Genomic DNA, 24,841 nt, shown 5'->3' on the forward strand with positions numbered 1-24,841 from the left:
CCCTGGCTGGCCCACCCCTGATTGCACCCCCCAACCCCCCACCCCAATAGGGGGTGGGGCTGGCTGGCCAACCTCCTGCAGCCCCTCCCCCTGGCTGGCCATGTCCCCAATGGGCCCTCTCCTCCCAACAGGTCCGGCCTCAATCCACCCTGATCAGGCCAGATGGACTCCACGCATACACAATTTTGTGCACTGGGCCTCTAGTCTTTAAAATAAGGATAATAAAAAAAGAAACACCTCACAGAATGACTAGGATAAATGAGATTCTTGTCCTATATACAAATCCATGGCATAATTTGACCAAGTTATCATTAATTATGAAATAAAAGGGTAAATGACTTTAGGAAAATTGTGAAAGATACTAACTGTACTTTAACATTTTATGATACAAGTTTTTCTTACTTCCAGGCATTTAATATTTCCATTAAAATTGCAAAGGTTTCCTTCAAATTGTACCAAAAAGGACTTTTCTGATATAATTGGGAGACAAATGGAAGAAAAAAAAAGATAGAAATGTTAAAGTTTTAAAAAAATCAATCATACAACTTGGTATGATACATAACTGGCTAAAGATGCAACAGACAATTATGAACAAAATAAAAAGTAACAATGAAACAAAGGAGGAAGATGAGGGCAGACAAGCGAGCCGGTAAAGGACGATGGTAACAGGGTTGGGGCTGGGGTTTGATAGCCTGCATGGCTCCTGGATGGAGGCGTGATCCTTTGCTGTCCACCAGGTCATCCCAGGTCAGCCTGCTTGTTGAACTGTCCAATATAGAAGTGAGGAGCCATACGGTAAGCACAGGACAGAAACACAAAGGACAAGTGGCCATCTGTGTGTTCTACATGCCTTATAATGTTCGTGAACCATGTTTGATCTGGAGTATGCTCTAGTCTCTAAGAGCATCAATTAATACTACTGATGATATACAGTTAGTAAACAGAAACATATGTATGTCACAGGAAGTATTTCATTAAAATCTAACCAAAACTTAAAAAATTGATTTTCAACCTCTGGAGCATACCATATGCAGTGTGGATTATTAAGAAATTGAAATCATGTCAGCATAAATATCACATTTCTTTTCCACTAGGGGAAACAGGAAGTATACTAAGAATGGCTTCAAACTGACCACAAAATCAGCTCCCCTAGTTAGGAACACATGGTTTTCGTATACGTACTTTAAGCTGACATTGTGCTTTAGGAGCTTAAAGAACCAATCTACTTTAGACTGCCACAACAGTATAAAAAAAAATACCATTCAAAGTAATTGTCTATTTCTACCAGTAATATTTTTTATTGATTGCTTTTTTTAGAGAGAAAGGAAGGGAGGGGAAGAGAAACATTGATTTTTTCTTCAATTCATTTATGCATTCATTGGTTGATTCTTGTATATGCTCTCACCAGAGATGGAACCTTGGCATATTGGGATGACATTCTTAACAACTGAGCTACCTGGTCAGGGCTCTATCTGTAATAATAAAAGGGTAATATGCTAATTAGACTGGACGTCCTTCCTGATGAAGCCGGGGCCAGAGGGAAGCCAGCCCGGGTCCTGGGTGCCTGTGGGTGGCCCAAGGAAAGCAGCCCAGGTCCCAGGTGCCTGTGGGCGGACAGAGGAGGGAAGCAGCCGGGGTCTTGGGTGCCTGCAGGCAACTGGAGGAGGGAAGCCCGGGTCCCAGGTGCAGGAGGGAAGCCGGTGCCAGCAGCCAGGAAAAGGAAGGCCTACTCTTGCACAAATTTTCGTGCATCGGGCTGCTAGTCAATAATAATTTAAAAGGATTACAAAAGACTACACTCATTGTTTGTTGACTAATTTAAACAAATAAATACACATTTCAAGAATTGTTAATTACTTTAGTAGAACAGTGTGCTCTAAGTCATCATTATTTCCTTCTCTATTCTTGTCAAGTTCAATTTGTCAACAAGCTCTGACAATAAACAGACAAGTAAATTTCAAGGTCAGTAAGCTAAACTAGTACTGTGAATAATGAGATATTTACTGATGAAGTAAAACTGGTATAGAGAGAAATGGAAAAGAGAGAGACTCTTAGTGAAGTGAATTTTATATACAGAAAAAGCAAACATTTACCTGGAAAATTAATATAGGAAATCATATATGGAACCAGAGGCCCAGTGCACAAATTCGTGCACCAGTGGGGTCCCTTGGCCTGGCCTGTGGAATCTGGCCGAAACCAGCTCTCCAACATCCCCCGAGGGGGTCCCAGATAGTGAGAGGGCTCAGGCCAGACCGAGGGACCCCATCAGTGCACGATTGGGGCTGGGGAGGGACGCGGGAGGCTGGCCAGCTGGGGAGGGACCGCAGAAGGGCTCCAGCGGTGTGTGGCCTGTCTTGCTCAGTCCTGATCAGCCAGACCCCAGCAGCAAGCTAACCTACCAGTCAGAGCATCTTCCCCCTGGTGGTCAGTGCATGTCATAGCAACTGGTCAACTGTCTGCCCCCTGGTGGTCAGTGCATGTCATAGGGAGCGGTTAAGCAGCCTTAGCATATATTAGCATACTACACTTTGATTGACTGAACGGACTACTATGACTGGATACTTAGCATATTAGGCTTTTATTAAATAGGACTAGAGGCCCGGTGCACGAAATTCATGCACAGAGAGGGGTGTGTGTGTGTCCCTCACCCCAGCCTACAACCTCTCCAATATGGGGCCCCACGAAGGATGTACAACTGCCTGGTGGGATCGGGCCTAAACGGGCAGTCGGACATCCCTCTCACAATCCAGGACTGCTGGCTCCCAACCACTCGCCTGCCTGCCAGCCTGATCACCCCCTAACCACTCCCCTGCAAGACTGATTGATGCCTAACTGCACCCCTGCTGGCTCGATTGCCCCTAACTGCCCTCCCTTGCTTTCCTGGTCACCCCTAACTTCCCTCCCCTGCCGGCCTGGTCGCCCCTAACTGTCCTCCCTTGCAGGCCTGGTTGCCCCCAACTGCACTGCCCTGCTGGCCCAGTAACCCCTAACTGCCCTCCCCGGCTGGTCTGGTCACTCCGAACTGCCCTACCCTACAGGCCTGGTCACCCCCAACTGCCCTCCCCTGAAGGCCTGGTTCTCCCCAACTGCCCTCTCCTGCAGGCCTGGTTGCCCCAAACTGCCCTTCCCTGCAGGCCTGGTTCCCCCCAATTGCCTTCCCCTGCAGGCCTGGGTCCCCCCCAATTATCCTCCCCTGCAGGCATAGTCGTCCCCAACTGTCCTCTTCTGCCGGCCCAGTCACCCCTAACTGCCCTCCCCTGCAGGCCTGATCCCCCCTAACTGCCCTCCCCTGCAGGCCTGATCCCCCCAACTGCCTTCCCCTGCAGGCCTGGTTGCCCTCCAACTGCCCTACCCTGCAGGCCTGATCCCCGCCACAACTGCCCACCCCTGCAGGCCTGGTCCCCCCCCCGCAACTTCCCTCCCCCGAAGGCCTGGGTACCCCAACTATCCGCCCCTTTAGGCCTGATCGCCCCCAACTGCCCTCCCTTGCAGGCCATCTTGTGGCGGCCATCTTGTGTCCACATGGGGCAGCCATCTTTGACCACATGGGGTCGGCCATCTTGTGTGTTGGAGTGATGGTCAATTTGCATATTACTCTTTTATTAGATAGGATTAGATAGGATAATATTCCAACTATGCATTGGGCAGTTCTACTCATCTATATAATAAAGCTGGAAACTAAAAAGAAATTATTGAAAAAAGGAGAAGTAACATGAATAATCTCTTTAAAATTTTTAAGATTGTTAATTAGTACATATACTGACAGATTCATGCTTTTCTAACTAATAACACAAAAAGTATAATTACTTCCAAGGTAGGGCTATAAAATAAAAAAAAATTAAAAAAAAAAAAAACAGCAAAGTGTAGTGTAAATCTTACCACAGATATAGGAACATATCTACAAAGGGCAGAGTGACCCAAGGAGAAAAAAGTCCTGGATTATTTTTAAGCAAAATAGGTTGCCTTGAGTTCAATGAAAAACAAAACAAATAACTTCACGGTAGCCAAATGTATAACAAACAAGATTGCAAATTATGTATTTGTATAAATGTTTACATGGATTCCCCCACATACACACCCACACATATACAAACAAAAACTGTATTTATGAGGTATGTCCATTCATAGCAGATTAAGCTCTCCTCTTTTACGTCTTCCAGGTAACCAATTAGTATATATGTACTGAGATCTAATGATACCACAATTCCCTCTCCTGCTTTAAACACTAAAGCTCTGTACCACAGCAACAACTGTGAATCTCTCAATCGAGGAGCTGGAAATAGAGATGAGAATGAAAGATGCCAGTTAGGTAGACTCATTTCTCCCCTGAATGAAACTTGTAGTTCCAGAAAAAGGGACCCAGAAGGCACAGTCACTCCCTGCTGACCTGGCAGGTCCGTGCCAATGTTCCTGACAAGGTCATGAGCAGGTGTGTGAGGAATGAAATGGTGCTGTGTGTGAAGCATATGAGGCAGGACTGAAGGATGAGTTGATTCAAAAGGGAAGAAAATGATACAACCAATAAAGGTACTAAAATTTGAAGAAGTTGAAAGATTTCTTTTTTAGCATCTTTCACAATGATTTAAAGTATAGGATTATTCCTTGCCATTTTAAGATTCTGGCATCTTCGGTGCTGATCCCAAATAATACAAGCCTCTTTATATCCCTGATTTCACTGACTTGCCTATTTCCTCTGAACATCACTGAGCTCATTTTTTCACAGATGGACCCAAGTTAAGAAGGATTGTGCCATCTGACCCACATCTAAGCATAATTTCTGGTTTTGGCAATGCTTCTCTAAGAGATGGACTTTGGCCAGGTACAACTTTAAATCATGACCCTATCACTTACTAGCTCTGTGAGGCTGATCAAGCTACTTTACAAGGATGGGGGGGGGGGAAGACTCAGTTTCTTTATTCTGAAAAGAGGAAATCAGAATTAAGTCATTCAAGGGTCTGTTACAAGGATTAAGTTAAATCATATAAAATACTTGGTTTAATGCCATATCTGTATCTAGAAACCTTGATAAATGGTGGCTATTATTAATGCATAATTTCTCACTCACACAGAATCATATTCTTATTAAGTCTGCTTTAACATAAGTAATATACACAGCCTCCTGTCTACAGTAATTTTAAGGAGCATGCCAAGTTATATCCAACAACACTTTAACATGTTCCAATGCTTAAATTTCATTTCACAAGAAACATGAACTTTTAGTCCATAGAGATAAAAATTTTAATGCAATACATCTTGAGAGGTAACATGAATATTTAAGTTTGCAGCACAAGATACAAGATAGAAGTGACTTCAACAAAAAATGGGGGAGAAGGGAATAATATTTCAACAAAAGTACTGAAGTACTTGTTTAATAAAGTCCATGTGAATCATAGCATTAAGAGTTGAATAAATTAAGCTATAAAATGTAAAAAAATTAAGCTATAAAATGTATTTTTGGATAGAAAAGAGCTTTTAAAATTTCAAAGGATATGAAGAATATATTGATTAGATTTTATAAAGATATTTCAAAACATACTTAATGTTTAAAAATGTATAAAACAAACTTAAAAAGTAGAACTTTGAAGAATTAAGATCCTTGATTTACCCAAAAAAGACTCTTCTAACCTAACAAGAAAAATTCAGCTCTGAAAAAAGAGTAAGCATATAAGTAGATCAATGATAAAGAATATTAATAACTTATACTGCCATCAGATTCAAATTTACTAATAATTAAATAAAATATCAGTCTCCTCTATCTTATAGGAAAGATTTAAAATTATAAATCTCTTAGCAGGGAAGAGTTTGCAAAGATAGGTGATACATACTTGAAGTGAAAAGTACCAATCTAATGAAAAATGTTCACTAAGGGTTGACCAGACTTTTTCCATTGGTTGAAATGGTCACTTTGATTTTTTGAATTGAGGGAGGAAGAAACAGGAGATAGAGAAATCACAGCCTGAGGTTGAAAACAACTTTCAGCTATTTGCTCAAAAAGTATTTCAACTTCAGATATACAAGTGTTATTTTTTTAAGGGATCTTAATATTTATAAGAATTAAAGGAACCAAAGAACCTTATTTTGAGGGCGGAGGGAGTGGTGGGAATAGAAATAACGGAGCCAAATCTTACTAGAAGTTGACACATACAAAACAAGCTTGTTTTGACCTTCCCTGCCCCTTTAATTACTTACATTATTTAAAGAATCCTAGATGAAAGTCAATGTACTCTGAAAAAGCACATTTGGTTCTTTGATTTTTGTTTTAATGGAAAAGTTTTCCAACCATTAATTAGAAGAAAGAATCATCTTAAAAACAAAGTTATAAAATAAAACATAACCATATATTCTCTATTGGAATCCCTTAGATGTCATCAATTTTTTTTTCAGTTTCTGTCTTTTGTTTCAGGATTATCTGCCATGCTCTGCTAAAAAGAAGAATAGTTATGGGGCATAAATCTGGCTGTACTACCAGAGAGCACTGGGGATGTCATGAAAGCCAGCATGTCTATATTATGGTGATGACTGGAAAAGTACCCCATCCCAGTTGGAAGCAGTAATTATTAGCTTTAACTTTTGGGAGTTACAAAATAATGCAAAGGAGTCTAATACAACACAAAACACAGAGATATGACAAATTGAGCTTTATATGCAATATGCAGAAAAAAAGTAGAACAATTACAAACAGAAAAAGCCATAATAAAATATAAATTTTTAATCAAAATATGAAATAGGTACTTTAAAGCAATATTTGGCAAGTTACATTACCTCTCCATATCACATTTGCTCATATCTATAAAATAAAAGTTAAAGTAGAAGAGGTTTAAGATTCCATATCCATGATTAATTTATTCTTTTCCTTTAATGTTCTATGAATTCAATGATATGCAGTTATAGAACAACTTTGGCAACTTAGGCTGCTAACAATATTAAAATAAGGCTTTATTGTTCTGCCAAAATCCTTTATGCCTCATTCTAACCACAAAGTTCTTTGACCTCATCTTGGTGGCAGTGTTCTTGCTTTTTATTTTTATTTTTATTTTTATAATAATCTTTTAATATTGAGGCAACTTTGGGTTTCTCTTATCACTGGCTGATGGGAACTAGGTACATTTCCATGTCCACGACCAAAGGAACCACTGTTCTTCCAGTTTTACAACACTTAAATTATTTGATATGACAGGAGTTACATAAAATTTATGCTTATAACTCTTTGGTAAGGCACCTTCTCCATACCTATTTAACTGCAGGATACTTATGTGGGTGAAAAATATCTGAAGAGAAATTCTATATTGAATTATGATCCATTCCAAGCAAATTAAAAGCCTACAAAATTTGCCTATGAAAATACCAATCTTGTTTTCATTCCTAAGACAGATACAATTCAAGGTTAAACAAACAAAAGAGTCGTATTCAATGTCAGGGAGATGTTTATAATGTTTCAACAGTAGTGGAAACTGCTGGTCGCATGCACTAAGAAGTAAAAATAATCAAATTAAAAGTTGTGAATCACTCTAAATTGTGCATGAAGCTTTACATTTGTTTCTGGTTTATGAAATATTTCATATTCAAAGTAAGTATTTCATGTATGGTAGGAAAATAAAACACAATTAAAGGCAAAATAAATTTTGTTTTTATTGAATATCAGAACCAAAAGAAACAGCTGCTGTTTCTTACCTACTTTTTTAAACATTGACATCCTTTTCTTTCAACATTTCTATTGTGAATCCTCCTAAATGAAATGAAATATCCCCTTTAAGGTTTAAGAATTTTTAAACCATGATTTTCTATTATTTCTTCAAAATCCCTTACTGTCTCTACAATCCTATATAATAAAAGGCTAATATGCAAATAGACTAAGCGGTGGAACAATCAGAACAACCAAAAACAACCAGTCGCTATGATGTGCACTGACCACCAGGGGCCGTGCGACGAACACGGAGGGTGTCGGCAGCGGCGGGATGGTGGAGCAGGTGAGCGGGGGCAGGGGTGGGACTGCAGGCAGACAGGGGACCGTGAACCGCAGTGGGAGGAGCCCACAGAGGCACCGAGGATGGGCTGAGACCTGCCCCTGTGCCTACCACAGCCTCGGGGCCCACAGTTCCTTTCAAGGTGCATGAATTCGTGCACTGGGACCCTAGTAGTAAATAAAATTAGGTAGTATACACTTTTATCAGTAACAGTGGGAGCCATTCCACTCTGTAATTCTGTAGCTACATGAGGATGGATCTAGTCTCTCTTGAAATTCTTTCTGGGCCTTTCAAAGGTGTAACACTGTCTTCAGTTTTCTGGGGCACCATTTAACTTAGCAGAGCAGTCCATGTGGGAGCAGCAACTGGTGGATTTTGTTGACAAATTACATCAAATTAATTTAAAAATATTTGGGGCTATATATCGTCAATTTGTATGTGCTAACCAATATAATTTCAAAATTTTATTATTCAAGTAACTTTATGAGTTATAAATATCTGCTTGCATGGATAAACACACATACATTCTGTGATTGGTGGTAGAAAGAGAAAGAAAAGAAAAATTTTAAATCATTGTTATTGTTTCAAAAGCACTTATCATCTATGTGAGGGGCATTCCAACAATCCAATTAATCAAAGTTTAAAACCATATTAAAGTAAAAGTCTATAAAGAAAAGACGGTTTTGGATATTAACCCCTTATTAGATGTATCATTGGTGAATATATTCTCCCATTCAGTGGTTTGTCTTTTAATTCTGTTGATGTTTTCCTTTGCTGTACAGTAACTCTTTCATTTGTTGAACTACCATTTGTTTATTTTTCTTTTGTTTCATTTGCCCGAGGAGATATAATCCAAAATTTATAAAGAACTTACAAAACTCAACACCAAAAAGAAAAAAACAAACAATCCAATTTTAAAAATGGGCAAAAGATCTGAATATTCACTTCTCCAAAAAAGACATACAGATGGCCAATAGATATATGAAAGAATCCTCAATGCCACTAATAGTCAGAGAAATGCAAATTAAAATCACAATGAGGTAACACCTCACACCTGTAAGGAAGGCTATCATCGATAAATCAACAAATATCAAGTGTTGGTGAGGACATGGAGAAAAGGGAACCTCGCACCCTGTTTGTGGGAATGCAGACTGGTGCAGCCACTGTGGAAAGCAGTATGGAGTTACTTCAAAAAATTAAAAATGGAACTGCTTTATGACCCAGTGATGCTTCTTCTGGGAATCTATCCAAAGAAACCTGTATCCCTAATTTGAAAGAATATATGTACCCCTATGTTCACTGCAGCGTTATTTACAATAGCCAAGATTTGAAAGCAACCCAAGTGTCCATCAGTAGTTGAGTGGATAAAAAAGCTGTGGTACATTTACACAACGGAATACTACTCTGCCATAAAAAGGAAGAAAATTTTACCCTTTGCAACAGCATGGATGGACCTGGTGAATATTATGCTAAATAAATAAACCAATCAGATAAAGAGAAGTACCATATGATTTCACTCATATGTGGAATTTAATGAACAAACTGAACTACTAAGCAAAATAAAGACAGACTCATAGATAGAGAGCAGGCAGACAAGTGAGGGTTGGGGTGGGGAGGGAATGAGCAAAAAAGAAAAGAGAGAGAGAGAGAGAGAGAGAGAGAGAGAGAGAGAGAGAGAGAGAAATCATGGACAAGGACAACAGTGTGGTGATTGCAGGGGTGGAGGTGGAAGAGGACATAGAGGGGATAAATGATGACAGAAAAAAAGTGAAATTTAAAAAAGAGAAAAGGTGGTTTAAGATCAACATAATAAAGTTTTCCTTTAGTTCAAGTTCTGAGTGTCTGTGCTGTGCTAGGTCTTGGAGGAACATTAAAAAAATAAATGTTAAAGCCTGGCTACAAGTAGCTTGCAGTCTCATGTTGAAAAAGAAACACAAAACATATCAGACTTTCAAAGTTCTGTGACAGAGGTCTATACAGGAGGCCAGACCACAGAGGCGGACAGTGGACCAGCAGGGATGCGGGGGAGGGATGCCTTCATTAAGACTGAAAGGCAGAGACTAGAAAGAGGGTTTTCAAGGTATAGGGAGCATCATAAAGTATTCCAGAAAAGGCCAAAACTGTATGGATTGTTTTGAGAAATACAAGATGTTCAATATCACTGGAGCATAAGGCAGAGAAAAGGAGAATACCCTCATGGGGGCAAGAGAGATGGAGAAAATACCCCAGAAAGAAGAGCAAAGGATAACTGCAGAATAAAAGTAGCAGTGGGATCAAGAAGAGACTCATTGTACCAAGTACCCTGACAGTGAAGTGGTCATGGACAGTGAAGTGGTCGTGGTGTGAGGGTTGACCCCTTTAAGGGTCATACGGCAGATGGAATGATAGTATGAGACTAGGGGCAGTGAGATCCATTAGGAGGGTAGCATTAATTAACATTTCAAGCTCAATTCACTAATCGCTTCAATAGCTAACACAAGATACAAAGGGCCTCGTATCATTTTTATAACATATCTACATATAAAATGTTATTTACAAATGTGATAAATAACCAATATCAGATTAACATTAAAGCCAAAATAAATTAAGAAGGCATTTCAAGTTTTATTATGCTCAACCAGCCTTCAATGAAAATATATATTACATTTTAGACATTGTCAACCAATGTCACAATTTTATATTTTTCCTCTTAATTCAAGGGACAACTTTCTTCAGTTTCTTTTTATTGAAGTAATTTTATTTGGCCTGTTTCCACCAAAAATTTCCACACAGTACCTCAGAAACAACATACCAGATGGAATAAAAATAAGACCAATAAGAAAGGTATAAGAAAGCAATATCATATGTTTATATGATGTATATAGTGAATAAATAGAAGATATTAAATTAAGAACTGAACTTACAATCTTGATCATGAGATATTACCCAGAGGCAGTAGAAATGCCTATTCTAGATCAATCATGGCTACATTTTCAAAATAAATATATTATTGTCAAAAATCTAAATCAAACTCATTAATAAACTGGTATGCAGAGCTTAAAAAAGTACAAAGAAAAAGCTTGATTCAGAAGCTAAAACAAGCATTAAATGAAGGTTAAAATATAGTTTCAATTTAGGTATTAGATTAGCCTTAAAGCATTTCTGAATTAATAAAATTGATTTTAAAACATTTTGCATTACTTTAAAAATTATACGTGATTTTCAGAAGAGATGCTCTACAACAACTGGCCTTATTTCATGACATTTAGACCTGTTCCAGCTACTGCTCTGGATATGGTTTATCTCACTTGAGCATGAGCTGGCTCCTGTATGTTAGCCCTAACACAAACCTGTGCCAGAGTATTCGCTTTTCTTTGTATGTCTTTTGGCCCCCAGTCAAGCCATACAGCAACTTTAATATTATTTTTGTTTTTAACTTAAATATGTAGTCAAGAAAATCCTTTTTTAAATTTATTGGGGTGACATTGGTTAATAAGATTATATAGGTTTCAAGTGCACATTTCTATGATACATGACCTGTATATTGCGTTGTATGCCCACCACTCGAAGTCAAATCCTTTGGAATTATGTAATCAACTGTAATGTATAACCTAACCTAAATTTTTTAAATAATCATGATAATGCTTATTTTCCGCAATAAAAAAACTCACAGCCACAAGGAAGCTTTCAATACATCAGTAGATAAGTCTCATCAAGTGAATACCATACTTCCAGCAAAGCAACATAGTTACCTTCCAAGCTATGTGTAGTAGATATAGAACATAGGCTTATCCATCCCATGAGTTTTCTAAATCAGACAATACATCAAAAACAACTTTTCTGTCCCCTTCAGCACTGTTGCTCTTCATGTTAATCTGGGATACGCAAAGCAACGATGTTACATGAACATACTACAGCACTGAGCACACCAGAAGCGTGTGTAAAAGTGCTTCGTGTGATGAATGGAAAAAACAAACCATGAATGTGCAGAGCAAGGGATGTTAAGTTAACGTCTGTAGTGGAGAACTGCCTTTTGTAAGAACCAAGCTCACAAGTCATTGGACAAGCTGAGAAACTCTCCTACATGCTGAGTCTTTTGCCCCTTGGATTAAGGAGACTGCTCCTAGTTTCCATCACTCGGTTCTCTCTATTCCCACAAGGACCATTATTTCACTCTGGTGCACTGTCAGTGGGACGTGAGCGTGTGCATTTTGACAAGGTCTACTTCATCTTCACATGTTCACCTGACTTTCCCCCTATTCCATTTCTAGACCACAGGCTACTGAAATGTACTAATATTCATGGTTTAAACCTGGTAGAAAGCAAACAGGAATTTATCACTAGGAAGACTACAAGTTTGACAGAATGAAGAAACAGAAACTTGCTGATAGGACACACCATGAAATTGATGTCCTATTCTCACCGCCCACGTTATTTAAGCGTGTTATGAATGCACACAGCATTCTTAAGGACAGTACACAAAACTGCACTCCACCAAGAATGGTCTCCAACAGCAGGCAGCCCCCCTCTTAGCGTTAACATGCTGCACAGCCCTATGCGTCCTGATGCAGAGCAGCCAACAGGGAGATGGAGTTTACGAGTAAAAGCGAGACTGAGCTGGCTAATTACTTACCTTCTCACTTATGGCAGGCTTGCTCGTCTAACTTTTTGTTTCCTCTCTTGTCATAGCTCAGCGGCAAATGGTTATGATTCAGCAGAGGTTTGAACCTGACAGTTAAAAAGAACTTTTTTAATTTAAAAAAAACATTAGAAATGAACGTCCCCCTGCACGGCAGTCTTGCTTTCCTTGCCCTCTGTGTGCGTGTCTCTCCTTTTCTCTCTTTGCAAGGCAAGCTACGTAGTGGTCTATAAATATTGACCCTGACACTTGCTCAGGGCTTTGCTTGCTCATGGCACAGGTCTGTGTTACTGAACACCGTGGTAATGCGCAGGCAAGGTTCTCAGCTGCTCAGACAAAGCTGGGGATTGGCTCACTACCCAGCAACCCTGTGCCTGCCTGGAAATACCATTTTCCTGCCAGCTTTACAGATGCTATGGGCCTTTCCTGAGGCCCAAATCAGGCACAGAAGGGCAATTATGAGGTTTGTCTCAAGAAATCGTTTTCCTCAAGCAGGTGGAAAGAAGGGGGGGAGGGGGCTGGGCACAGTGGAAGACAAGAAAGGAAATACCACCTTTGTTTTGGCCAAACAACATAATCTCAAACCCTTTATAAAAGTCAGACCTAAATATCATTCAATCAAGCTTCACAAAACTGAATTAATACAATTTCTACATATTGTGAATGAGCAAAAGATATAGAAAAGCATTTTCTGCCATAGTTGTTAATGCTCCTCATAGAAAAAGGCTGTGTTTTTTAGTTCAAAATCCTCATGAGTAATGGAACACAAAGAAATATTTCAACCTCAATAAGTTCATTTCCAGAATTATAGAAATGCACTGGAAAATATAATATTAATAAAGATTAAATTATGTATTTGGTGAAAAAAGCTAAAACATAACTCAAATTATATGAATCAACATATTGTATTAACTACTACTAGATTTTTAATCATGAGAATTATAATTATTTTACTTTATATATTTTTCGGATTAAGGATAAACTCTAAGCCATGATGTTTGCAGGTGATATGAACAAGATCAGCATTACACACGTATATCACATACAATATCCACAGTAGGGATGATTAGAAAACAAATCAAGGTCATATTTTTTTTTCTTTTAGCCAAGAATAATCATATGTTTGCTTTATTAAAATTCCCTCCCTTGGTTAAATTCACAATAAAGGCAACTTTAGAAACAACTTGGTCACTAACTCATTTTACAGTTGAGAAAATGGGCTCCCAGGCTGGTTAACTTCCCACGGTCACAAGGCAAGTCTGCAGCAGCGTTAAAACCAGAGTCCTTCCCTTCCTTATTGCTCACAACGGTGTGCTCCTTCTGGCACAAGAGTGGTTCTCAAATTCATTTTTAAGTTCAAAATCCTATCTTCATGTGAAATCTTACTGAAACCTTACCATAGCCAGAAAAATAACTAGCATAAAACAAAAATAGCCTTTTACAGTTTAACTGACCCCCCAAAAAAAGAGTTGTGCACAAGAATTAACTTTCTAACAACTGAAATCCACTCTGCCTTGTTTCATTCAATGATTAATATTTATCCAATAAATTAACTTATTACCGGGAGAAATACACAGCCAGTTGCTGAAGAGACAAAGATAATATGTAGGTCCTTCTCTTAGAGATCTTCCAGTCCAATTTCAGAGGGGAAAGAAAACCTAACTACAAAAAAAAATGTGTTCATGTAATAAGGGAGAGTAATGAGGGAGCATATGAAACACAGGCATCTGAGCCAATATGAAGTGAAGGTATAATAGGTAATTCTTCAATGGAGACTTCTGCATCTTAAAATCTGAGTAGAAGACAGTGAGGCAAAGAATAAGACAATAAAGACAAACAGGCATGGAAAAGCATGACATGGAACTTCAAATAGTTCTTGCTGGAGCATACAATGTGAAGCAGAAAATACTTTTTAAAAAAATGTTAAAGAATGCACTTCACTTACTCCTCTCCCTCTCCACAACCCCTGAAATCACTGGTCTTCTTACTGTCTCTATAGTTTTGCCTTGTTCTCAATGTCATGTAGTTGGAATCATATACTATCTAGCCTCTTCAGACTGGTTTCTTTTAGTTAGCAATTGAATGGATAGTTTTAATGGAGTCAACGTCCAAATTCTCTTCTAGATAAACTCTTTATTAATATCTGGCTAACAGCAATGCTTTATCCACAACAATCTTTCATTTACTTCACAGAAAAAAGGGACACTCTCATCTATCCCAAATATTACTATGGTAGATTGCCCTGGGGTCATAGAAAATTTATAATTTTAAAGAAGTATGATAGAGAAACAGTTAAAGACTTTTAACTATAAAAATATCACATAAAAATTCTATGAGGAAGTGAGATGGAAAAACAGGTCAAGAAAATAAAATAGTAATGTAAATTTTTCAGCTTTTAACAGAAGAGTCTATTCATTATTATTTAAATGAATAATGGTTTTATTAAATTACTGTGGATTTAGATTCCATTGAGTATTCTTAAAATAGTTGATACAGGTTTTATTTTAAAATGTCAATAGTTCCAATAGGGTAGAAATTAAATTCTTTGCAAGTACATATTTTACCACACGTGAAAAATTGTAGATGTTAACTTGGTAATGTGTGAGTGGTTACATAGTTTTTCAAAATTCTTTTAAAGGTATGTGAACAAAAATAGTTGAAGACTGCTAGCCTACTGTATAAAACCCAAGTTTTTAACCTGGAATATAAAACTTTTCATCACCTTTCTCCCTCTAAGGAGATTTCAGGGCAGTGAAACTATTCTGTGTGAGAGTGTAATGGTAGGTACGTGACATTATGCATTTAGCAAAATCCTAGAACTGTACCACACAAAGAGAGAGCTCCAATGAAAACTATGGACTTTAATTAAATCTTTCTCTTGTCTTTCTGAAGCATGTGTCTAGAGAGGAGCATTATAATTTATTGAGCAATTACCACCTAACAGGGGCTTAAGAAATATATTCTCTAACTAAATACAATCCTGACAAACGGGTATGCCTTTGCTTTTTGAAGATGGAGAAAATGAGGCTTAGATTTATTAAGGGGCTTGTCTGAAATCATATAACTAATGAATAGTAGATATGAAATTCAGCCCAAACCTGACAAGACTACAGTACCACATACTGCCTTTATATTAGTCATTTAAATAAGACAGAGATTGCCCAGGCCAGGCAAGGAAGTGGATTCAACGGTAACTTAACAAAATCAGAAGGAATAAAAAGATTCTTCCTGCATTTCTTCAAGGAACTGCAAGAATTTTAATATTGAGTGTTAAATGGTAGCACAGAGAAGAGACTAACAAATTAATCAGTGGAAACCAGTGGACAAAATTAAAGTAAGTGATATGCCCTATTAAGAAGAACTTAAAGGGTTTTATCTTCAAATTCAAATGAAGAGAAAGGAACACATCATGAATCAAAGTGTGAAGATTCAATATTGTCAAAATATCAGTTCTTCCACATTTTATCTATAGATTCAATGCAATTCCAATCAAAATTCCAGGAAGTTATTTGGTGGAAATAAACCCATACTAAAGTTTATATAAAGAGGCAAAAAACTCAGAATAGCCAATGCAATATTGAAGAAGAACAACAAAGTTGGAGGCTGACCTAATAGACATCAAGATTTACTACAGTTGTCAGGCCAGCTTGGCTCAGTAGTTGAGCATTGACTATGAACCAGGAGGTCATGGTTCAATTCCCGGTCAGGGCACATGCCCGGGTTTCGGGCTTGATCCGCAGTAAGGAGGGTGCAGGAGGCAGCTGATCGAGGAATCTCTCTCATCATTGATGTTTCTATCTCTCTCTCCCTCTTCCTTCCTCTCTGAAATCAATAAAAAATATTTTAAAAAAACTTACTACAATAAGCAAGATAGTGAGTGTGGTGCTGGGGGAAAAATAGACAAATAGCTAAATGGAAGAGAACAGAGAGCCCTATCAGTTGACATAAATATAGTCAACTGATCTTTGACAAAGGAGCAAAGAAAATATAATGGAGCAAAGATAATCTTTTCAAAAAATGGTGCTGAACAACTGGACCATCCATATGCAAAATACTGAATCAAGAGAAAGATCTTATACCCCTCCCAAAAATTAACTCAAAATGTATTGAAAAACCTAAATGTAAAATGCAACACTATAAAACTCCCAGGTAATGTTGGAGAAAACCTAAATGACTTGGGTATGGCAATGAATATTGAAATATAACACCAAAGGCACAATCCATGAAAGAAATAATTGATAAGGTGCTTTCAATAAAATTAAAAATTTCACCTCTGCAGAAGACAATTTTAAAAGAATGAGAAGACAGCCCTGGCCAGTTTTGCTCAGTGGGTAGAACGTTGGATGGGCTGAAGAGTCCCAGGTCCAATTTTGGTCAAGGGCATGTACCTCGGTTGCTGGCTAGATCCCTGGCCCTGATCAGGAGGCAATTTATTGATGTCTCTCTCACAGTGGATGATTCTCTCTCTCTGTCTCTCCCCATCCCTTCCATTTTCTCTGAGAGAGAGAGAGAGAGAGAGAGAGAGAGAGAGAGAGAGAGAGAGAGGAGAGGAGAGAGAGAGAGAGAGAGAGAGAGAGAGAGAGAGAGAGAGAGAGAGAGAGAAGAGGAGAGGAGAGGAGAGGAGAGAGAGAGAGAGAGAGAGAGAGAGAGAGAGAGAAAGAGAGAGAGAGAGAGAGAATGAGAAGATAAGCCATAGACTGTGAGAAAATAGTTGCAAAAGACACATCTGATAAAGGACTGTTACCCCAAATTTACAAAGAACTCCTAAAACTCAACAATAAGAAAACAAACAGACCATTTTAAAAAAATGAGCCAAAGACCTTAACAGACACCTCACCAAAGAAAATGTACAGATGGCAAATAAGTATATGAAAAGATCATGACATGTCATCAGGGAAATGAAAGTTAAAACAACGAAATACCACCAGACACCTATTGGAATAGCCAAAATCTGGAACACTGACAACAACAAATGCCAGAAAGGATGCAGAAAAACAGGAACTTTCAGATGTTTATGGCAGCTCTATTCATAACTGCCAAAACTTGGAAGCAGTCAAGATGCCCTTCAGTAGGTGGATAAATAAACTATGGCACAGCCAAACAATGGAACGTTATTCAGCACTAAGAAGAAATGAGCTATCAAGCCATAAAGATGTGGAGGAAACTTAAGTGCATTTTAGTAAGTGAAGGAAGCCAATCTGAAAAGGATACATACTGTAATTTCACCTATTGCACATTCTAGAAAAGACCAAACTGTGGCGATAGTAAAAAGATCAGGATTTGTAGGGGATGGGGATGAGAGGGGTAAGCAGGCAAAGCACAGAGGGTTCTTAGAGCAGTAAAATACTCTGTATGCCGCTATAATAACGGATACATGTCATTACGTATGTGTCCAAACCCATAGACTGTCTACCACCAAAGTGAACCTTAAACTATGAACTTCGGGTGATAATGTTGTCAGTGTAGGTCCGTCAATTGCAACAAATGTACCATTCTGGTGGGAAACACTGACAATAATGATTATACATGTGTGGGGGCAGAGAACGTATGGGAAAATTCTACTTTCCTTTCAATTTTGCTGTGAACCTAAACTTCTCTAAAAAACAAGTCTTTAAAAAGTCAAAGGTGGCTTCTCCTTCTGGTAGCTGGGTCTTTGCCAAAGCAGAGTTATATAGAAAGAAGGAACAACTTGGAAGATAAATTTAGTCTTTAATGGGATGAACTTGATGTATCTGCTATAACCAAGCATATATGTACAGAAATCATTAAAAATATATTGATCCATAATACAGGAGAGAGAAAGACTGTACCAACTCAGTAGCCTTCTATTCCTGTTTTGGGACTGGAAACCAATATAAGTGATTCTCAACACAGAAACCAAAGTAGTCACTTAAAAAAAATTCACTCAGATAATATTCACCTCCTACTCAAAACCCTACCTGCTTCCCATTTTGTTCAGAGTAAAAGCTCAACTTCTCATCTATACTAATAAAAGGGTAATATGCTAATTAGACCGGATGTCTTCCGGACATCCTTCCTGACAAAGCTGGGCCCGGGAGAAGCCTCCAGCCTGCGGTCCTGGGTGCCAGTGGCTGCAGCCCAGGAGAAGCCACTCACCCTCGGTCCTGGGCGCCTGTGCCTATGGCCAGCCCGGGCGAAGCCAGCCCGGGTCCTGGGTGCCTGTGGCCGACCAAAGGGAGGGTTCCTGCGGCCAGCCGGAGGAGGGAAGCCTGGGTCCCAGGTGCGGGACCTAGGCAGAGGTAGTTAAGGGTGATCCAGGTAGGCACGCAGAAGGGTTAGGGGCAATCAGGCAGGCAGGCAGGCGAGCGGTTAGGAGCCAGCAGTCCCAGATTGTGAGAGGCATGTCCAACTGCTGATTTAGGCTCCATCCCCCTAAACCGGCAGTCAGACATCCCCCAAGGGGTCCCGGATTGGAGAGAGTGCAGGCCAGGCTGAGGGACCCCCACCCCACCCCCCATGCATGAATTTCATGCACCAGGCCTCTAGTAACACATAAAACCCTACTCCATCTGCCCCCTCATTATGTCTCTGACAGCGTCGACTATACCCCCTCATTATCTCAGCTCCAGCTCGCATGTCCTTCTATTGTTCCTTAATGTACCTGACAAGTTTGCCCTTCATGGCTTTCAGCTTGCTGTTCCTGCACTGGCATGTTCTCTTGCAGACAGCTTCGGGGCTTACTCCTTGACCTCCTTCAGGTCCCCGTTCAAATATCTTCAAGTGAATCCTACCACTACCATACTATTCCAAATGACAAACTTCCTTATTTACTATTTAACAAGAGGCCTGGTGCATGAAATTCGTGCACGGGGCGGGGGGGGGGGGGGTTGTCCCTCACCCAGCCTGCACCCTCTCCAATCTGGGACCCCTCAAGGGATGTCCAACTGCGCGTTTAGGCCCGATCCCAATCCAGTCGGACATCACTCTTACAATCCAGGACTGCTGGCTCCCAACCACTCACCTGCCTGCCTGCCTGATTGCCCCTAACCGCTTCTGCCTGCCAGCCTGATCACCCCCTAACCACTCCCCTGCCAGCCTGATCAATGCCTAACTGCTCCCCTGCTGGCCCGATTGCCCCTAATACCCTCCCCTGCTGGCCTGGTCACCCCCAACTGCCCTCCCCTGCTGGCCTGGTCACCCCTAACTGCCCTCCCCTGTCAGCCCGGTCCCTCCCAACTGCCCTGCCCTGCAGGCCTGGTCCCCCTCCCAACTGCCCTCCTCTGCTGGCCTGGTCACCCCTAACTGCTCTCCCCTGCCAGCCTGGGTTCCCCCCAACTGCCCTCCCCTGCTGGTCATCTTGTGGTGGCCATCTTGTGTCCACATGGGGGCAGCCATCTTTGACCACATGGGGGCAGCCATCTTGTGTTGGAGTGATGGTCAATTTGCATATTACCTCTTTATTAGATAGGATTGTTATTGCCTGTCTCTCCCAACAGAATGTAAGTTCAGTGACAGCACAGATTTCATGTGCCTAAACTGAGTCTTACACACAATAAACACCCAATAACTGTGTGTTCTATAAAAAACTTAGAGATCCGTGAGCCACTGGCCAACATAGGTGGTTCCTAAAGACAAGAGGTCTCTCAGCTACAGAATGGATAATGAAAAGTAACCCAAACCCAGCATTTAAAAGGTGTGTCAAGAAAGAGATACCCACAAAGACTGTAAAACAACTATATGTGTAAGTAGTAGCAGGATGAGAACATGAGAAAATGAATGAGGATGGGGTATTCAGGAAGGAGTGGTCAAAAATGACAAATGCCACAGAGAGATCAAATAGGAAAGGAATTGAAAACAGCCCATTAAACATAACACTCACCAAGCACTGTGATTCTAAATATCTGAGCTATACATTTTAAAAGGATGAATTGTAGCATATTACAAATTATATTTCAACAAAGCATGTATTTAAAAAGATAGAAAGAGAGCAATGGTGGCTGATCTGTTTCCATTGGTGTTGAGAGGTAAGCAAGTGAAGTGAGACAGAGAATAAAATCTCGCTTTTGCAGTCTGGCCAGGACGAAAAGAGAAAGAGAAAGGTAACAACCTATAACCACAAACAGATAAAACATCAACAACTCCCTACAGTATCAAGGTGAAGTGTTTTAAAGTCAAGCTGACTTGAGTTTTGTTTGTCTCAGTTACATAAATTATATAACCTTAGTTTCCTCACCAATAAAATGGGTTTACTATTACTTCCTATGTCACTGAGTATCAGTAGTCCATTTCTTTTCATTTTTGAATAATATTTTATTGTATAGATATGCCACATTTTACTTATCTATTCATCAGCTGATGGACATTTGGGTTGTTTCCACTTTTGAGCTACTATAAATAATGCTGCTATGAACTTTAATGTACAAGTTTTTATGTGACCATATGTTTTCATTATGCTTGGATAAATGCCTAGGAGTAAAATTGCTAGGTAATATAGTAATTTTATGCTTAGCATTTTAAAGAACTGTGAAACTGTTTTTCCAAAGTAGCTGCATCATTTTATATCCCTACCAGCAATATATGAAGGTTCCAATTTCTCCACATCCTTCAAACACCTGTAATTACCTGTCTTTTTTTATTACAGCAATACCGGTGAATATAAAGTAGAATCTCATTGTGGTTTTAATTTGCATTACCCTAATGACTAACAATGTTGAACATTTTTCAAGTACTTATTGGCCTTTTGGCTATTTACTCTTCACTTCCACTGAATATAATTTCAGAAAATCCTAGGACCAAATAAAACTTAGAACATATTTTTAAGGGCCAGCTTGTTGTACCTGGCATAGATATAGCCACTCACTTGTTAGCTGAAGAAATGATTAAACTAATAAACAAATAAAGTATTAGAATTTAAAAATCCTTGACTTATTACTATATTTTTTGTTTTTTAACTAACCATTTGAATTTTTATGCAATTTCAATAGAAAGTAAGAGAAACTTTTCAAAGGAAAAGAAACTTTAAAAATATATAATTACCAAGAAAATCTGCTAATTCTTTGTTTACTATCATGGTAAATATCTACATTAGTATTTTTAGTCTGGTAATACTAAGTACTCTATCAGATCAATCTTAGGAAATGAGAATTGTAATCCAGTTACCCATTAATATTTTCATTTAGTGCTTCCTTGAAGGTAGAGGTGAAAAAAGCAAAACATTAATTAAGTAGTGAATAATTTTTTAAATGTTGTTGACAAACTTAATCAGATATGAATACTACAGATTTATCCACCACTATAAATAATGAGACACTCCTCAGGGACAAATGGATACAGGAAAATATTAGTAACCCAAGCTCGTCGTCATGTTTCAGAAAGACCTGAGGGGATATGTGGCTTTCAGTGGAAATGACTGAGGAGAAAAGAAAACTGACTCTACAATGGTCTGTTTTCTTCTTCTTTGTTCCTCCACGGGCCTACTGCTAGTCACATCATATACAGAGTCACTTACCTTTAACTCTAAGGCTTTTTGTTCTCAAGTAATAAATCCTTTGGGCTCTCGGGACCCACAGGAAAATCATACACAAGTCTACTAGCCTTTACTGCTGCCAGTTTATTGTACTTACCCATGATTAGCTTGAGAAGAATTGACTGTACAGTTAATAAATAGGTGATTTGTTCTTCTTAACTAGAACAATGTTGCATATAAATTGAAAGAAGAAAAATACTAAATAAGAAAGCCATAGCACAGAATGAGTGTCTTTTTTAACTTTCATTTTACATCGTACCAACTAGCACCAAACTAAATAAAACATTTTATCATTTATAAGTAGGAATTGTTCTGAAATTCATAGTGTATAGAACACATATAACCAGAATCAATAATAAAGCTCAATTATGTTTAATAAAATAAGGTGATATAAAGAGTGAAAAGCATCAGGAATATCAAGTTACTTTTATATGACAGTTGTTGCTAAATGGACTTACATCAAAACTACAAGGGCCTCTTCAGGCTTAATAATATCTGAGTTCCCAGCTATGTATCAGTATTTCCATTTGTTTTGCTCTTATAGCCACACACATATTTATATACTACTAAAGATCATATCAAAAGTGTTTTTAATATAGCAAATATTTGCAATATAATATCAAGCATTTGCTACTTTTAAAAAAGTGTACAATTCTTAAAATCATCATATAAATTTAATACCCATTTCTGAATATGAAGGAATTAATTCTAATTTAAATTTTGCTACCATCACTCTAAAATGGAAATTAGGTTAAATCTATGGGACAATAAGAATCTTTATGATGAGAATTTTTAATTACATTAATCTCTGAATAGCTTTCTTTCATCCTAAACATGTAGCTGAACTCTTAATACTTGTTACTTTTTCAAGAACAACTCATTTGAGGATCTTTTCATTCATATGGATATCCATGATAAGCAATGTGACATTAACTTAATGGAATATTTATTTCTAGACAAAATTACAGTACATTTTGTTGGACAGTGGACCTGAAATCTCGAGAAACTAGTAGGTGTCCTCTCTAAGGCAGGAAAGGAAAGCAGGAAAGATGAGGATTCCCCAAAACAAGCTACACCAGGCATTGCTTAGAGTGCAAAGGGAGGAATCCCAGCCAGGAAGGATTCCGCAAAAACTAACAACACGATGGAGGAGGGAAAGCCTTGTTTACCACATTTAAGCTGACCTTTTTCACTATTCATTCATCATGAGGCAGTAGCTCATAAAAATATCACTGAATGATTAAAATTTATCAGGCGGTGAAAATGGGAATGTGCATTAAGTCTGATCATTCATAAAACAAAATAAAAACATTTATTTCACTACTCTATGATGAATCTGTTTTCAGAGGGAGGATTTAGACCGTAAAGCTGAGGAATATAATTATTCACTTTAAAGCCACTTTTTCTAATCAGAACAAATTTCCAAAGAAAGCAGGCAAAACAGGAAGAAAATAAAGCAAACTAATTTTAACAAGGACTAGATGAGCTAAACATTACTCTTTTTTGGTTCACATATAAAACGTTTCTATTGGCCATTATGCTTCAAAGGACCTGAAACTTTCTTGAAATGTACTATCAAAATTAACGAAGGTGTAAAGCAGAAAAAGAGACTAAAAATGAAAAAAAATCCTACTTTAGAATAGATGAAAACTGAACAGGAGTGAACGATGAGCCCCCCCCCCCCCCCCCATTAGCTTCATTCTGGTATTTGGTCTAAAGTGACCAAGAACAGAGCTGGAATTGGGCTGAGGATAGGTAGGTGGTAAAAGGAGAAAAGAAAAGGATAAAAAATATCCTTATAGTTTTTTTTTATGCTCCAATAAAAAGATGAAACAATGTTAACAAGCACCTCTGCTTAGCAATAACTTGCTTATCTTTTTTTGTTTTGTTTTTTCATATGTTTTTATGGATTATTAGAGAGAAAGGAAGGGAGACGGATAGAGAGATAGAAACATCCATGAGAGATAAACATCATGGATTCACTGCCTCCTACATGCCGCCTCCTACTGGGGATCAAGCCCAGAACCCGGGCATGTGCCCTGACCTGGAATCAAACTTGCAACCTCTTGGTTCCTGAGTTGATGCTCAACCACTGAGCAACACCAGCCATTTTGTTTTATTTTGGAGACAATTTGTATTGAACTTCAACACTGAATTGAAATGAGTGTTTTTCATAACTTAATGGAATATTTATTTCTAGACAAAGTTACAGTATATTTGTGCTTGGAAAAGCGGACCTGAAACTTGATGCTTAAGTAGTGAAGCATCCATCTTATATAAAAACTGCTGTTTGAAATTTTAACCCTGCTATTTGGCTTCTGTAAATGCTTGCTTGCTTAAATAATAAGGAAAATAAGACTACTCCCACTTCAGAGAGGCCATTAAACCTTCCCTGGAAGAAATTATCAGTGCTGGCACCAGGCCAAGCCTTTGGTTGAGGTCTCAAGGCCCCAGCACATAGGGGCTCTTTAAGAACTTGCAAAGGAGGCCGGAAACACCCCATATTTGGGAGACAAAATAGGTAAAAACATATAAATAGGGAAAATTCCTCCATGTTGGGCCCAGAATTTGAGAGACATTTTCCTCTGGACCCGCACGTAATAAATGTAACTCCATCTCTCTAAGTATTGCTTGGTTCTTCTCTGGTTTTCTGTAACAGTAGCACCAATAGAGAACATGAAATAATATTTTACAGGAATCTCAAAACATACCCTTGGGGTCAAGGGATCCCTGTTTATGGAAACCTCTCACTGCCCAACTCTTAATAGTATG

The 24,841-nt window shown here is 38.7% G+C and overlaps 1 protein-coding gene across 7 annotated transcripts in view; it reads right to left on the reverse strand.

Annotated features, from left to right (window-relative positions):
• The window catches only part of BMPR1B (bone morphogenetic protein receptor type 1B), a 393,766-nt gene that overhangs the window by 149,620 nt on the left and 219,305 nt on the right, over positions 1-24,841 (reverse strand). For 2 of the 7 annotated variants that reach the window (XM_080640953.1, XM_080640951.1), the window contains exon 3: positions 12,577-12,671. The exons of 4 other annotated variants lie outside the window; for them this stretch is intronic. The gene's annotated coding sequence lies outside the window, so the exon portion shown is untranslated. Of the gene's footprint in view, positions 1-12,576; positions 12,771-24,841 lie in introns of those variants that run through there. One more of the 7 variants, XM_080640954.1, reaches the window with a different exon arrangement.

This window comes from Plecotus auritus (assembly GCF_963455305.1).
Source record: "Plecotus auritus genome assembly, chromosome: 1".
Taxonomy (NCBI): Eukaryota; Metazoa; Chordata; class Mammalia; order Chiroptera; family Vespertilionidae; genus Plecotus; species Plecotus auritus.